General features: G+C 35.6%; 1 protein-coding gene across 1 annotated transcript in view; it reads right to left on the reverse strand.

Annotated features, from left to right (window-relative positions):
- LOC131591822 (metabotropic glutamate receptor 8) overlaps positions 1 to 17,242 on the reverse strand; it is a 303,751-nt gene that overhangs the window by 101,212 nt on the left and 185,297 nt on the right. The window lies entirely within an intron of this gene.

Below are 17,242 nucleotides of genomic sequence, written 5' to 3' on the forward strand. Positions count from 1 at the left end.
TTTTAGGGTTCTGTTTGTATATAGCCTGTGAATTCCTTCTGGGATAGCCAGGGATTTCTGGGAACTCCTGGAGGAATGTCAGGGCACCTGCTTCATCAGGAAAAAAGCAGCCTGTGACTTCCAGCAGCTTGCAATGAGAAGGAAGTCAAAGGGTGCTTTGAGCTTCTATCAAGGAGAGACAAGTATTCATTCAGCAGGTGCTGGGAGAGGTGAGTTTACAGGCCAGCCCAGCATGAAGTTCCCAGACAAGCATTTTCTGCAGATGCTGTGCAAAATCCTTCTGGAAACCCTGCTGCTGAGGGGAGTGTTTGTGTGGCAGCAGTGGTGGGGAGTGACACAGCATGTCCCCAGCACACACCAGAGCAGCCACCCCAGCACATCAGATACCAAGCTCCCAAGGGATGATGATGCATCTCTGCAGGCCCTTCACTGAGGGGACAGCCACCAAGTAGAGGGGAGCTGTGACAAAGCAGGGACAAGAAAGGTCTCTGCTTATTTGGTGCAGAAATGGAGCCTTGCAGCATGTCCAAGCCAGAGACCTAATAAATGTAGGAAGAAAAGTCTTTTCTTTGATGCAAAAAGGTCAGTGTGGTGGTAGCAGATGAGGTGCTGAGGCTGAGCAGCATGTTGAGGAAGTGATCCTTTGTGTCTCCTGAGACAAAGACGGTAAAGGAGCATCTTTTATGCAAGAAGCTGAGAACTTTTCAGCTTGGAGAAGGGAATGCTTGAGAAGGGAATCTTATATCAGTGCATAAAAATATCTTATTGGGTGGAGGCAGACTCTTCTTGGTCATGCTCACAGACAGGACACGAGGTAATGAGTGCATACCAAACTAGAGCAAATTATGATTAAGCAATAAAAAAAAAACCCTTTTCAGTGTGCAAGAAGCCAAACAGTGGAATAGGTTGCTCCGAGAGGTTGAGTAGTCTCCATCCCTGGAGATACTCCACATTCAACTGGATGCATTCCTGAGCAAGCTGCTGCTGTAGCTCAACCTACTTTGAGCAGAGAGGGTTGTACTGGACATCTCCAGAGCCTGGTTTTGTGACCAGTAGCTGTTTCTGAGATCTAGTTATCCCAGACTTTCAGAGTTGCAAATGACCAATCACAATGACATGATATTTGCAACCATTTGGCTGCACTACCAAGCAAGAAGAGGTGTAAAAGAGCCAGAAGCAATGCTTTCTGATGACCCATTTCCTGCCAGTAGATACCAAAATGGAGTATCTGAAACATCAACCTAATATGTTTCATGAGCCTTATCCTTAAAAACAAAGGGATATTCTATGTGTGTGATTCCATGTGTATATTTTCTTATGTGTGAACCTGTACAATGCAGACTACACAATCCTGAATGGGAATGGAAGATGAAACATGAAAGACTTGCATTATTAATTGTCAGTCTGGTGAAAAGGCTTCAGGAGCTCAGCCCTCAGTAGCTGTATGTTGGAGGAACTAATAAAGGGTCAGGCATTTAAAAAATTGCACCTGTAGTCAAGGCACTCATGATATGCATGATTCTTATGTTCTTATTCTGGCATGGAAATTTATAATACTTTATCTTTAGAAATAAGTAAGATTGAATTATAAACTAAATAGTTGCAGATATGTGTAAATGGAAACAAATCATGTCTCTGTAAAAATTCAGCTCTAGATTATAATTAGAAACTAATAAGTAATTTTCTTCTAATTTTGAAAGTGTACAAAACATAAATAATAATACATCCAAATGAAGTTTACAATGACTCTTTCAGTCTCAGTTAAGGCAACAGAGGAAGAAGCAGAAAATACAATACATGTAAAAGGTCCAGTGAAATTAAGAACAAAACACAGAGAGAGTGAAAACCTTTGTTACAATTTCACAGATCTTGTATGTTACAGATGGAGGTCTTTTCTAGCCTTAAGGATTCTATGATATTGCATAAAATATTCCCAGAAATTAACATAAGTAATTTTAATTAACAGAGAGAAATTTTTTCAGAAGTACTACTTTTTAAAAGACATGCTTCCCAGAATGAGATTGGGCAGGTAAATGTGGAAACTTGCACAGAAATTATATAACTTTAGGATATACATAGTGGAATGGGCTGCAAAAACCTTCTGTTAGTCATTTTTCTCATTCCTGTGAACTCCTCTTTTAGGATCCATTTAGTAATTAATTGCTGTCCTCACTAGACGTTAATATTGCAACAGAAATCTACAGAATAAATTGTGCCAGTGCAAACAAGGCAGTGATTGGCAGGCCTTTCTTAATTATGGCAGTAGGTTTAGCACTTGTGTTAATCTGAAATTCATTAACATGTCTCCAGATACCACTAGTTAAATCCAGTTTGCCAACAGGCAGAGTCAGCTCTGAAATTAGTGCTTCAGAAAACCTTCTTTATTGCCTGCTGTCCTCTGAAAAAAAAATCACTGAGGTCAGGTTTCCTGACATATTGTTTGACTGGATTCCCAAAACAATTCCATGATATTCTCAAGAGGCAACTCTGAACACACAAAACCTAGAATGAGGTTTGTGCCAAAATCACTTATCTGCAAGTAAATCTCTTATTTCTTCAAACAGATCCTTAATTCCTCTTTTTATACTTTCTTGATGTGTTTTTTCAGGCTACATTTTCATGATCAATAGTTATTCTACCCATTTAGAAATCTCCATAGACAAAACAGACAGAAATGCAAATAAGGATAAAAGCTACATAAATTTTTCAGAAATGGATCATGCCAAAAATCCTGGCATCTTCCTTTGACAGGCATTATTTACTTATTTACAAGGAAATCTTGACAGACACAATCTCTCTGGATTTCAGAAATGTATTTCATAGGAGATAACTGATTAAAATTGAAAAGGTGGGGATCAGAAGCCAGACTGTAAAGTGGATCAAAAAGGAGATCAAATGGTTTGTGCTGGAAGTGTCCTGGTATTGGTAGGTTTCTTGTGCAGTTCTTCAGAGCCTATTTTGGAAAGTTTTAGTGTTTTCACTAGTATCTGTGCCCTCAAGGGGCAAAAAAATGTCCTTTTGGGACATATAGACACTAAAGAAATGTAACAGCATGGGATACACCAGTAACATGGAAGGAGATCAAACACTACATGGCAGAATTTGGGTGATCTTATGGACTAAGTCAGTAAAAATAAGATTATATGCGTATTCTGAGGCATTTTCAGGCTAATAACAAGAACTTTGCTAGGAGTACTGCCACTGTAGGACGCGGAATGATTCGCACGGACACAGTTCAATGTACAATAGGGAAAAAGATGATTTTATTTCTGTGACTCCAGTATTTATAGATTCTTGACAATGACCAGGGATTAGATAGTTGGGTTACCACCTTCCCAATCACACTGGTCATGAGAAACGTCCATCAAAAGATGTTTCTTTAAAAGAATGTATAAACATCTATGTTTATAGTTACTTTCCTGGAAAAGTGGCTAGAAACTATGAAAACAAGATCAGAAGGTTTAATTTTCAGGCCAACCGAGTACAGAGTGCCAGTGTTTCTAGAAACGAGAGAAAAGGTATAAATTCAGATAAGTCTTACACTGGAGTCTTGCCTTTCTCTTCAGTCTCTTTCTTCAGGCAAATTAAGGATTTATAATCCACCTTTGCAATGCCATAAAATTGTTTTTATCTCACATATAATTACATTGGGATACACTATATTATGGAAATTTTCTTTCAGTGTTATTGTGTAGACCTTCCTTATTACAATGTCGGAGTACTAAATCTTGCAATGATTTTATATAGATCTCCTCAGATCCCTGAATAGGCCATCATATGAAACCATGAAAGACAACCTGTCATTAAACATTTTAATTAATATCTCCTAAATCTAGCATCCAGCTTTCTGTATGTATCTTCATTCTTATTTCTTTTTCACCCATGTATCAAATGATTTTACATATATTTCTTAGAATATGATGCATTCTTTCTTGGAAATGCTCAGTCATTTTGTACCTTTTGGACAGATGCTGTAAAGATGGAAAGGGTGAATGCTACAGAACAAATTATATCATTCTTTTCCCCATCTCATTTCTCAAGCCATGATTATCAAAGTCCCTCCCTTTCTTAGCAGACTGTTGACAATGACAACTGAAAAATAACATTATCTCATTGGGGTCCCCAGAGCCTCCAGAATTAAATAGAAGGCTTCTACCACACTCAGTCCTTTTCCCCAGGTAACTTCTCCAGTTTGCTTAAGTTCCAAATAATAAACAGCTTTGTAAGTACTGTTGCTTGCTCCCAAGCAAATTTTTTGCTTTGTTTTGTTTAACATTCAATTCCCCAGCCTCTTCAACCCCTGTCACAATCGGAATTACCTTCCTAAATGTATTGCAGACACACAAATGTCTACATTTACATCCTTTTATCCACCAGTTCTTCCTACCATATTGGTAGGCTTTTTATGATCAATTTTATTTTTATTTTTCCTAAATTGTTTTTTTATCTTCCTTTCCCTTTGTAAACTTTGCAAATGGCAGATTATTTTCAGTTTTAAAGGTGTTTTCATACTGGTATATTTGAAAATCCTGTTTCACAAGATGCATTTAAACAATCTTCTTTAAGATTAACAGTTTTGCTGTAAGGAGATTTTAGTATTTGGTTATGTCTTAATTAGTCTATACAATCCCTGTGCATGCAAGGAAGAATGTGGATTGTTTTTCCTTTGATTGCTTTTAAAGCAGACACAAAATAATAGTCTAATTTTTTTTTAATAAATAAGTTATGGTTATTATTACAGCATTTGTTACTGATAATTAGATTAATACCTCTCTGCAAAGTAGTGTTATTATATGACATTTGCACATATTCTGCAATTTTTTCTTTTTATTTGGTAGCCACCTTTCAGGTGATTTATAATAGACTTATCACTTTATTCCTAGCTTCTATTCTCCAGCTTATATTTTCTCAAAAAAAACCAGAATAATATTTCAGATCTCTGACCTGTTTTTGGAAATAGATAACTAAAACTCACAGAGTTTTATAGATTTTCTCTTGTCTTTGGAGGCATCTATACAGAGCAATTCATCTGGCATATTTTAGAGAATTAAATGATGAGGCAAACAATGCTCCACTAAATGACTTTCTCACCATTCACTCTAACAGCTCTGTAATCAACTAGTTCATGTGTAAGCAGCTGCACTCATCACATTTATTGTGAAACTAACTGAATTCTATTCCTACATTGTTTGGCTATTTGAATATCTAAAGTCTCTATGTTCCTGTATTATTCCAGTTCTTTACTTGTCCCCTCTTCTTCACTATCTATTGCATGACACGCAAAATAAGGCAAACCCAATACATCATGGTAGTTTTGCTATGACCTTTTACAATGCTAAGAAAAGCTGCAAGCTGCACCTTTTATCACCTACATCATCATGTGTCTGTCCTGTTTCTGTTATTTCTCATGGGAAAAAAAAAAAAAAACAATACCATATAAGTATTTCTTGTCTCTAATCTATGTCCTGTTCAATATTTGTAGTGTGTCAATCTGCTGAAGTTATAAGCCCTTCTGTTTTTCTGTGCCTAACCTTATTACTTTCCATTTCCTAGCAACAAATCATATGGTTCAGGCACAGGCTTGTGACCCTCTTCTATAGGAGTCATGTTCATTTGTTTTCACCCTCAGTGCTTTTTCCCCAGTCTTCTATTATTGTCAGGTTTCATCTTCCTTCAACATTTCCTTACACAGAAACCCTCTTGTTACATATCTGTCCAGCAATTCATACCAAGATGTGTGCTCATACCTATTTAATACTCCATTAGAAACCATTATCAAGTCAGGACCATGAAGATAAAAGATTTACATTTTCAGAATTTTTTTTTAATTTATCTGGTTGTTATTGATTCTGACGGAGGGATCTCTGAGGGAGGACAAAGAAGCAATTGTAGCACTAGCAAGGAAGAAAATCTAAGAGAATTTATAGCCATCTTTACAACTTTAGAAGTGGCAGAAAGACATAAAAAATCAAGAAAATAAAGGCAGATAGAATGTATTAATTTTTCATATATGATCCTTAATAAAAGATCTATATGTGATCTCTGAAGACACTGAACCCCATGAGAATTATTCCCTTTTTTGATCACCTCCCATCTAGCCACTGTACATCGACATTTATAAGGTCTGTGATGTCAGAGACTCCAAGGGCTTCACAATCTGAAAATCATTTACATAAAATAGGATGACATTTTTACAAGACAAGGAACAACAGCAAGGGCTGGACTCCTGATTACTGTTTAGTGACCATTTAGTGAGTTGAATTTAATTATCTAAGAACTGTCCATGTGGCACCAATTTGCATCTCTAAGTTACAGAAGCACCAGCACTTACACTCCCCTTTTCAGGGGATCCTTAGCCCAACCAGTGAGGCACAGAGCTTCTTCTTCACCCACACTGCAGCTTGGATCCAAGAGGGAGAGGCACACTTATGTTTTGCCTATTTCCCTGATCTGAGTTGCCCCCTCTGGACAGAAATCAAGTGAAAAGCAGCTACAAACTGACAGGGATCCTGGATGCTGAGGGAAGCAACTCTCAGCTCTGCTGCCATGGCAGTGCCCTGGCACAAGAGAGCCCTGCCCAAACACAACAGCCAGTTTTGTCTATGTACCACACAATAATTCACTGAAGCACTATAACTAAAGCACACCTTATCCCTTCATATTTGCTGTGCAAACTGATGTATGCATTAGGAACTTGAATCAACTACTTGGGTTTAGGAACGTCTGCTTGAACATTATTTTCTTTATTTTAAACATTATTCAGAATTTTCTGTTTCACTATACAAGGCTTAGAAGAACTCACTTATTAAAACAAGAAACTTTATTAAAATCATCTGGGTTTTATGCCCGGGTAAGAAAGAAACCTTGCCTAAGCATATTGTGCTTAAACAATATCCCTTGCTGGTAAGAAATGGTGAAAGTGACAAACAGAAAAAAATTATCAGTGTTTGAGCTGTAATTAGTCCATGCATAAAAGAGGATCAATACAACAATTTGTAACTATCAAAAGCTGGAGCCTTTAAAAGCCAGCTGGCTTGGCAGAAACCTTCCCATAGTGGCTGTATGTCAATATATGGATTATTTTCAAGCACCTTTAGTTGTTTTTCTCTAACATGATAAGCGGTGGACTCTAATATCCTGAGGCTTTCTCTTCAGATCTCTGGGTAGGACTTGGAAGAACCACACCAGAGACTGCACTAAATAAGCCTTTCAAGTTTGCACAGTCTGGCATGTTTTGAGGAGTCTAACTGCCCTGTAGCTGCATATCCTGCATGCAGATGATGACTTGAGGTTCCATATATCATTTTTGCCTTCCCTTAAAGTGCATAATAATCATCTCTAAAAAGTGGGACACAGCTACCATAACTGGCCATATTATGAGTTGTGACTTGATGCTACCTAGGGATATATTTATAAAATGTGATTATGTGTGACACAGGAACACTGCCAATACATTTTTGTCTCTCAAATCAGGATCAAGCTACATTGGAGCAAGTCCAGGGTAGCCCTTGGGTAGCTGAAGAATTACACAGGAAAACCAAACATTGATCCAGCTGGAGCTCAGGGTGAACAATAACGCGTCTTCTGTGATTGGATCTGTTTCCTTGGCCTTACAGTCTAAAGAAAGAAATCTATTACTTAGGTCTTCATAAGATAAAGAATTTTGCAGGTTTTTTTCATCTTAAAGAGTTTGATGAGTATATGTCTGGAAAACCTTGAAAAAAAAAGAAATTCTGAGCAGGCTGCAGAGTGCAGTACATGTGTGATATATAGCTACTTCCTTTCCACCAAGTCTGTACAAACTCTATCCTCTGCCTGCAACAAGTAAGCACAAACTCCTTTGTCTTTCCACTGAAAACATACAGGGAAATATTAATTTAGTGAATGTCAAGGACTATCTCTTACTGTGAGTTTTAGGGTGATTTTATGATGTTTGTATCACCAACTGTCTATTTTGCTTATGCTAGATATTGAGTTTCATGTTTTTAAGATTATATTTGAGAGTGAAAGGGGTGAGAAGGAAAAGCAGTGGAATTTTTTCCCAGCTGTATTCAAAACCATAGAGACAAGAGCTTCAGCTCTCTCTCTCTCAGTGTGTGTCTCTCCAGCACAGACAGCAGGACAGAGCTCTCCTTTGCTTTTAGTTAGTTTTTAGCTAGCTGAGGCAGAGAAGTTCCCCAGGCTGTGGCTTTTCCTCTTCTTGGAACTGTTCAGCCCTGCTCTGGGCTGAAAAGCCAGACAAACACCAGGAGCTCACACCTGGGACCCACTGGGGCCTGGGACATGGAATCTTCCAGCACTGGAGGGACTGATAAGAGATTGAATGAGCCAAGCTACACCCCATGAAAAGAACTTTCTGAATCTGCTATCTCTTCAGAACAATGACAAGTTCAATTGTTGAATATTATTCATCTTCTCACATTTGTGAACACTTTGCTTGAAAAAATAAAAAAATTTTTCCACTTCTCTCAAAGGTTGACCTCCTGAAGTGATTGGGGGAAGGGCCACTTTAATTTGCTGTCTAGAGGAACCCCTTGAAAGTTCCCTCCTTAAATTTTCCTTAAACCAGAACAAATACACTGTGCCCCTGTTCTATTCTTGGAAATAAACATATGTGGCACAGAGCACATCTATAATCAGGATATTTTGTGCTCCTCAGACAGCTCAGGTAACCACTATGTTATTAGGGTGCTTTCCAAGCTCTTAGGAACTATCTTCCTTTATACAGCAAGTGCAAGACCCAAACTAAAAACCACACCTAAGTGACTAGATGATACACATAATAAAAATAAGTAATTTTAAATGCAAACTTTTTTTCTGTCTGTTTGCTTGCCAGTTGACCTGGATTTTGGGTTTTCCTATCTTTTTAAAAATCCTTTAAAGCTTTTAAAGTAATGACTTTTTTATAGCTGGTGTCCAGTATGGTAGATGAACACTGGTATTCCAGACCAAATAAAATAAACAATAAATTTTTTGTTGAATATGATATGGTTAAAACTTTATAAATCTAGTTTTGATAAACATAATATTTCTGAGATTTTCTGTATAGAATATAGATTTTTCCTTTTTCCAACTAAACAAACAACAGGTAAAATTCAATATCTACTTTTCAAGGAATATTTGTGCAAACTGATGATGGTGCTCCATTTCAGAATGTGAAATAAAAAGGGTGAGTCAATTCAATTCACTTAAATACTCATGATTTCAGAGCATTCACATTGGCTCATTGGGTTCATTCCTCCAAGCACTGAAAACTTCTAAGCAGCAGTAACTAGACTCAATTTCTCTCTGCTGTGATATTTGAATGTGATTGTGCTTGTAGGACAAGATCACAGATTAAAAATAAAAGTATTGCAATCATCCTCTAAGAACATTTTTCCTTAATTAATTTAACTTGAATAGACCCATTTTCTAATTCTTTATTATTTGTTATATTGGTAAATTCTAATTACGAATGTCTTTAGCAACCCTGAATCCTTATTTGCTTTAAGTTAAAACATGTGGGAGAACGTTACAAGAAGATATGTAGTTAGCATATACCTAGAATTGCAAGTACAAAAAAGTACAGGAACAGATATAACATTTTGGGTCCAATCTCTCCAACACAAAACATAATGTGCTATGTGGCACATTATTGGATGCCTTAATCATCATAAATAATAAGAAATACTTCCTTTGCTGGGTTAGAGAAGCTTCTAATATACACTATCTTCCACATACTTAATATTTCATATGATTAGATATTCTCTAACCAGCCACTGAGAAAACCTCTTGCAGCTGAATGCAGAAAACATATAGAAGTATATGAGGGTCTATGGTACCTAAATGCAAATGAACAGGATCTCTCTGGTAGCCTTGAGAGGTACCAGCCTTCCCCAGTTTTATGAATAACAAGACACTTGTATTGGAATTCAACAACTACTGAAACAGGGAAACCAACTGGCCTGTAAGGGATGAACTGAATCCTGTCTCTTTCCCCTTGAATACCTTGCTTGGTTTCCTCAGATTCTTCCTATTTTTGCTGAAGGCCACATCTGGTAACTGGGTCTAACACATCTAACTTGTTCTTGAATCCAGCAATCCTTTGATTACACACCTGAACTTGGTTGATTACTGCTAAGTACATCTCCCTAGAGCACAAAAACTAAACAGTGCCATCTGATGATGTCAGTAATTTTTAAATTATTCTCTCCTCACTCTAATTACTATGCTACAGTATTTAGCCTACATTATTTCACTGCCATTCCTTTTAATATAAAGAATTTTTTATTTTTCTCTTTATATTAGAATGTAAGATTTGTCAAGATAATTTCACTGACAGTGAGCCTCCTAAACAATAATTCTATTTATTGAGTTTATCACTTATAGGAAATTATTAGATAGATCACTTTTTACATAAATTAATTAGAAATGAAGCTTATTTATACTATAAAATGTCATTTACAAAATCCTTTTTTTCCTTTTTTCTTCCATATTCTCTCTAATGTGTCATATTTCACTTTTAAGTAAATGTTGTAGGAAAACAAAAAAGGCTTCTATTATTCAGTTACAGAAGTATTAAAACCAATCCATTTCCCCTCACATCTGCCCTGATGGCTTGCAGAACAGTTATGTTACCAAACAGGTCATAAATCAACAAGTGGGAAAATTATAAATTTGTACTAACATTCTCATTTCATTTGATAGATTTCAGAGGAGATTTTAAATTTAAACATTCAAGTTAGGAAGTTTTCCGATGTATTGTTTTCCTCAAAACGTGTGTTAGGCTTTCTTCTTATTAATAAAGGTAAGGATATCTGAAGAGCTGAAAAATGCTGCAGAACTGAAACTGTGACATTTCTTACACAGACTAAAAGGCAAAAAAACACAATTTCTTTGTACTCAGGTACTTTTTTGCTTGGAATGGCAAGGGTTAATTTTTTCTACCTCTTTGCTACAGCTTGCAATTTTTACTTGATCATATTAGAAAGGGTATCTCTGGATATCCTTATCTATCAGGAGATGCAAATCAATTTTCATTGAGTAATGAGAGTAAATCCTTTATCACCATCCTTACATATTAATTATTTAAGTACCTTATGAATTAGACCTTGTTTCTCAAAACCCAATTGACCTCAGTCAAGTTCTGCATCATGAATTTTGTATGTGGAGCATATATATTGCTCAATTAATCAGTACTTAAGATCCATCCATAAGCAAAAGCACAGCTACAAATTGCAGTTGCTTTTAGGTTCTACATTCTAATTTCACACAGAGAATTTTCATAATCTCTGATTTTAATCACATGGGTTCGTGAGGTACCTCAGGATCTCAGCAGCTCCAAGCTCTGCTTGCTGTGCCTGCTTACATTATGGCCGTGCATTACTTAAATCCATTAAGAATTATTCAGATCACTCTGCAATTTTAGTTTCTTGTACAGCCACCTGGATTCATTCCATTAAAATAATTAGCATGCTGAAGCAGAATTTATTTGAAATCATTCCCTGCTAATTCCCAATAATAAATTAACACCAGTAACAACTCTTTAATTCATTTAACATAAAGGCTCGGGAAACTAGACATCAGGATTTTTTGTTACAAGTGGTGTGCCATAGTCCCCCACACATTTGCAAACAAATCAGACTCCTGCAAAACTATGACAAAAGTACATGAAAATAATTTTGAATTGAATTTTATGAATTCAGGTCTATGTTTGTTTAAACTTTAGCCATGTTTTCAGACATTTCTCTGTACCACCAAGATTTCTAAAATCAGAATTATGACATGTGATGTAGGTGTGACAGAAAAAACATCACAGCTCTTCATAAAATTCCAACAGACATTCCGCCTGCCACTCCCACTCCTGCAGCTGAAAGCTGTATCTATTTTTTTTTTTAGCACAGTACAGATTAGTGAAACTAGATTTGCTACCACAGTGAGTCCTAGCCAGGTCAGCAGAGTTCAACCCTTCCCATCTCATTGTTAATCTTATTTGTCCATATCTGATCTACTCATCTGCTATTATCTCACATTATACTTAGACAGTTTTTTGACCCTATCAGAATATGGTACCAGTGGCATCCTATGATCCTAAGTATTTCTGACAGTAAAAACTTCTAATTCATGAGCTGCCTGTAAGAACTCATAACTTGCAAAATAAATGCAAGACATGCTAAATTTAAACCATTTTTAAAAGTTGTTTTTTTTTTCTCTATGGGTAGTTGTAGACTTGAGAGGAGCAATTTTAAAAACCTGAGTGAGGTGCATAGCACCAGTACATTTTAAGCGGGACGTTTCATTTTATTGTGCTTGATTCCTCAAAAAATGTCAAAACTTATCAGCCTGAAAGTGCACCATTTTAAAGCTTCTGTTTTAATGATAAATAATGATTTGAGAATGCAAATTTTGTACTCAGTGAAAGAATAGAGAGGTGTCAGCCTTCTTGAAGAAAACATTTAAAACAGTCTGAGCTGAATATTAAGTCAGGAGAGTTTTGCATAGATTGATGTCTTAGCAACTTCAAAAGATAGCAGAAGATTAATTTTGTAAACGGCTGATTCCACGATAATGATTCTCTAGAGGGTTCAAAATTCTTTATGAGAAATCTCATTCTTCTGGAGTTTCTTTAAATGTTCTGTATAGATGCTATTTTCTCAGAAAAAAAAAATATTACAATGTAGAGTGATCATTAATTTTTATTTTAGTCGACACCTTATTTTGAGTTAGCCTGCTAGCTTCTGTTCTTTTATTCTCATTCTCTGGTATTATTCTGCCCTTTCAGGATGAAATTTTTTGATGTTCCCTTTTTAAATGGGGTTAATGCTGCAGTGTGTCTCTGTGTGCTCAGCCAAAACTAATCTTTTCTCAAAGGCATTAAATTAACATATCTAAAAAACAAATAACAGCAAGGCTTTCTCATCCACTCAGACTATGAAATTAGTTCCAGAAGGATAAAGTAAAACATTGTAAAGCAGTTTTAGGCAATAATATTTTTCTTTCTTTTGAGTCCAGATGATGTTATAGAATCACAGCAAGATTGAGGTGGGCAGGGAACTCTGGAAATCACCTAAGTTCAACCCCTCTAAGAGCATGCTCAGCTAGAGTAGGCTGCCTGTGTCCAGGCAGGTTTTGAGTGTCTCCAAGGATGGAGATTCCATGATATTTTAAGTAGCCTGTTCCAGTGTTATTGTAGAATTGTGACAAAATCCAAGAAAGCAACATAGTTGCTATACTTTGTCCAGGGAAGACTAAAGAAAAGGTTGCACACTTAGAATATATTTCAAGTATTCATCAGAAGAGTTAAGTGATGTTACAGTGACCTCCTGAATAAGCAGACAGCATTTATCTAAGCATTGATGGCAGAGGGGAGTCAGTGCTTCCACCTATTTTCTGCTCCATTCTCAATAATCCCTGCTTGCATTAAAAAAAAAGTCAAATTACCAAGTATCCCTATTACTCCCCAGGATAAATAGCTCACCAAAGCAAATAAGGTATCTGTTTTCAAGTATGTGAGTAGAGGTCAAATGCTGCCCTTACCTTCATAAGTGTAAAACTCATATTGTAATATCTGTAAATACATTTTGTTACAGAGTTAACATTCATCCCTAAAGTTCTAAAATGTGCAAACTTAAATATAAATACAAATGTATGACTAAAGGTAGGCAAAAACAGCTACCCTACACTACCTATAAAGAGAGTTTGGGAGGAGAGAGAGACACACACAAGAGAGCAGGAAGAGTTTTTTCCCATCCAAGAAATAGCACTGTATGCACACTGCAATTCTTTGCCTGGAAGGAAGCACAAAGATAAATCTTTTTCTTAAAATCAAAACAAAACCACCTTTGAAACACTTCCATCCACTGCAAATGCATGCTCAAGTCCTGTTCCTGTTAAGTGATGAGCACTTATGTTGAATTCAACAGAACACTTCTCACAAAGCACTCAGCACATGCTGGGGTAAAAACTCTTATAGAACACCTACTTGTTTTGTAGACAGAATAATGAAGTTAAATAGAATGAGAATACTAGAGTAATGTGATGGGAGAACATATTGAATCATGACACAATTACACTATTGTGCATATCACCATCTATAAACCTAATTAACAGAAAAACTGTTCTCTTTACAAAACTTTAAATACAAAACAACAGTTTTGCATAAATATCTCATTTGGATACAAAGAGTGATAGGAAAAATCTTTCAAATGCGGCAACTTATTAAAATAAGAGCATCTTAAATGACAATATTCACTTTTTGCCTGGGAAAAAGAAAGATAAATAGAACCATGAAACTTTCAAAAGGTCTAAATATTCATTGATCAAAGAAACAGATGGGATGGTTATGGTCTACTAGAAGTAATCATCTAGAACCCAAGGTACTAAGTGTGCCATATCTCAGAACACTGCTTTTCTGTTTTCATTTAAAAACTCTTTATATGTACACAGTAATAAACTGTATTAGTTACATGTTAAAAGGTTCTTTTCCTATTAAATTAATTTTAAAATGCCCATTATAAATGAAAACTAATTGAGTCTAGAGACCATTCTTTCCTAGCTCTCCTATGAAAAACACAGGCAACGGTAAAACATAAATCTATAGTAAGCAGTAACTCATATCTTGTGTACAAATAAATTTATTTCTATTACCAATCAAGTTCTATTCCATTTAAAATCATGATGAACTGTGAGATTTTCTGAATTTAGCATACAAGTGAAAGAATATCTAATCAGAAACAAATGTCTTATCAATCATGTCAGTTCAACATGTGCTGGTGGTTATGATCACCCTTCAGTCATGAAGGTGTCATGGAATATTACTCAGATGAATCCTTCAGGGAAGCAAATCTTCATAATTTGTAAATTAAAATAAACAAAGTAAACAAAAATAAATACTCTTCAAAGTGATTCTTGCAATTAAAAGAAAATCAGTTATTCCAATAAACAAAAGTATGTGTGTTTTCTTACACTTGTGAAAACCCTCCATAAGACATCCAGAGGTCCTTCACAATACAAATCACACTTTGAGACGTGAAAACCACTAAGTTGAATGTGTAAGCATATTAACTGGACTTGAACCTACTCACTACTACATGAGTGAAAAGAGATATACTGAATTAAGTGAGGTGAGAAGTTACTTTAATATGCATAAGGGTAGGATCATGTGGGGAAATTAATACTGAAAAAAAGGAAAAACTGCCTTTCTCAAAGATGCCATTTACTTCTTGATTTTTTTCTTTTTTTTCTTTTACTGTAAATATGATTATATATTTTAATTGACTACTGAGAGAGAATTCTTGAGGATTTTCCACCCCTGTAGATATTTAAAACCTGGTTGAGCATGGTCCTAAACAACCTGATTATGCTGATCCTGAACTAGGCAGAGGGTTGGAGTAGGTGGAGGTCCTTGACAGCTTCAGATGGGCTGTGATCCTGTGACTGCTAGGGTAGAAAAATGGTATCTTGAATGATTAAGAAAGGCAGGGTTTTCCTTTCATTTATCAGTTTATTTTTAATACATGACATTATTACTGATCGAGGCTAGGATGCACATCAAAAGTGAAACACAGCATTACTGTTTACTCCCAGCACAATCTATGTGATTGTAATCTATGTAAAATATTCACCTATCTCAGACACAGCAGTAGTGCTGCCCTGAAGAACAGGAATTTTGGATTAATGGGTAAAGGCAAAGTGTTTAAGACAATCTTCTTATGCCTCTGAATGCATAACTAAGAAAATAAAACATTTGGGCATATAGCACACCCAAAAAATTGGTACACTGGTGCATAATGGGGAATAGCCTAGTACAAGGAATATTTAACATATCCCATGGGAAAGGAAGCTAACCTCAAATAAATGTTTCTTTTTCCTTCCTTCTTTTTTTCCCCTCTTTCTCAGTAAATCACTTTTTCAAAATCAAATACATTTTCATTAGTGTCCAGAGTGCTTTCATCTCCATTTATTGCCATACTTAGAGCCAGCAACAGAAATTATGACAGGTATTGATGAAATATAATTATCTAGGGAGTGGAAGCTTTCATATAAAAAACGTACAGCTTATCTTATTATGCTAAACTTTCATGCTCACCAAATGAAAATAGATCACTTTGTGCTTTAACAACACAGACCCAGAAAAACATCAACTGGAAGTGTAGCCAATTATCACTGCAAACCTTACAATATACTGCCTACCTTTGCCACCATCACAATATTTCCCATTTTCCAGCAACATACTATTTTCCAGGTGTTCTTTAAAATCACTAAAGAATCATTTAGACTTTTAACTTTATATTCCTGGAGGCAGGGATTCCCTTTTCATGAAAATTTCATAGGAAGGGAAAACTGTGAACTATAACCAACATTTGTATCAACCAAATGGTCTGGTGTTATTACTTAAAGCAAAAAAAGCTTCCACTCAAAAGTTAAATTCAAAATGACCTTGTGCTTTTTTTCAAAAGTGCTTGCAGCTGAGGTCATTGGAATAAATTGTGATAAAGAGTGCTTCTCTCTGCATAGTTAAAGGCACACGTTTTACATGAATTATCACCAAGTAAGGAAAAAAACCCCAACCAGAACAGAGGAAAGTGCATCACTCTATTTCTATGTAAAATAATAGCAAATATTTTCTATAATAATTATGACTTCTAATTAAATAATTTAGGGTTTTGGCAAATTTATTTCACCATCAAATATGAGCTACACATTTCAAATATATATTTATCAATTAATCCTGTTTGTTATTGGCTTCTATTGTTAACAGCATAAGCACCTGTAACTACATTTCCCCAGCAGGCAGATCCCAGCTCCATAGACCATTATGCAGTGTTGTTTAAAAATATATTTTTTAGTTGATTTAAAGCTCATTAAATTTCTGAGTAAAAAAAAAATGAAATAGAAAATAAATTGGAACTGCTAGTGAGTGTTTTAATTGAAATTTAAATATGTAAAGTAATTTCAGTATTTGCTTATGTAAGGAAATTATTAATTAATTTCAGAAGGAGATTTTCAAAGGGTATTTTTTAAATTCTTTCTCTTGCAAACACATAAGCAACCACTGTCAAATTATTTTACTCTGTCAATAAGATTGTACGAGTCCTCAATTTGTTTCCATAATAGCAGCTCTTCACTGGAATATTTTGATCGACAGATTTATATTTTTAACATCTGCCTCTTTTGGGAGAAGCTTAATGTTAAGATGAAAAATGTTAAGATGAAAAATACACTGGAGGTTTCAGAGCAGGTAGAAAAACTCACAGTTCTGATT

Source organism: Poecile atricapillus, chromosome W, assembly GCF_030490865.1.
Source record: "Poecile atricapillus isolate bPoeAtr1 chromosome W, bPoeAtr1.hap1, whole genome shotgun sequence".
Taxonomy (NCBI): domain Eukaryota; kingdom Metazoa; phylum Chordata; class Aves; order Passeriformes; family Paridae; genus Poecile; species Poecile atricapillus.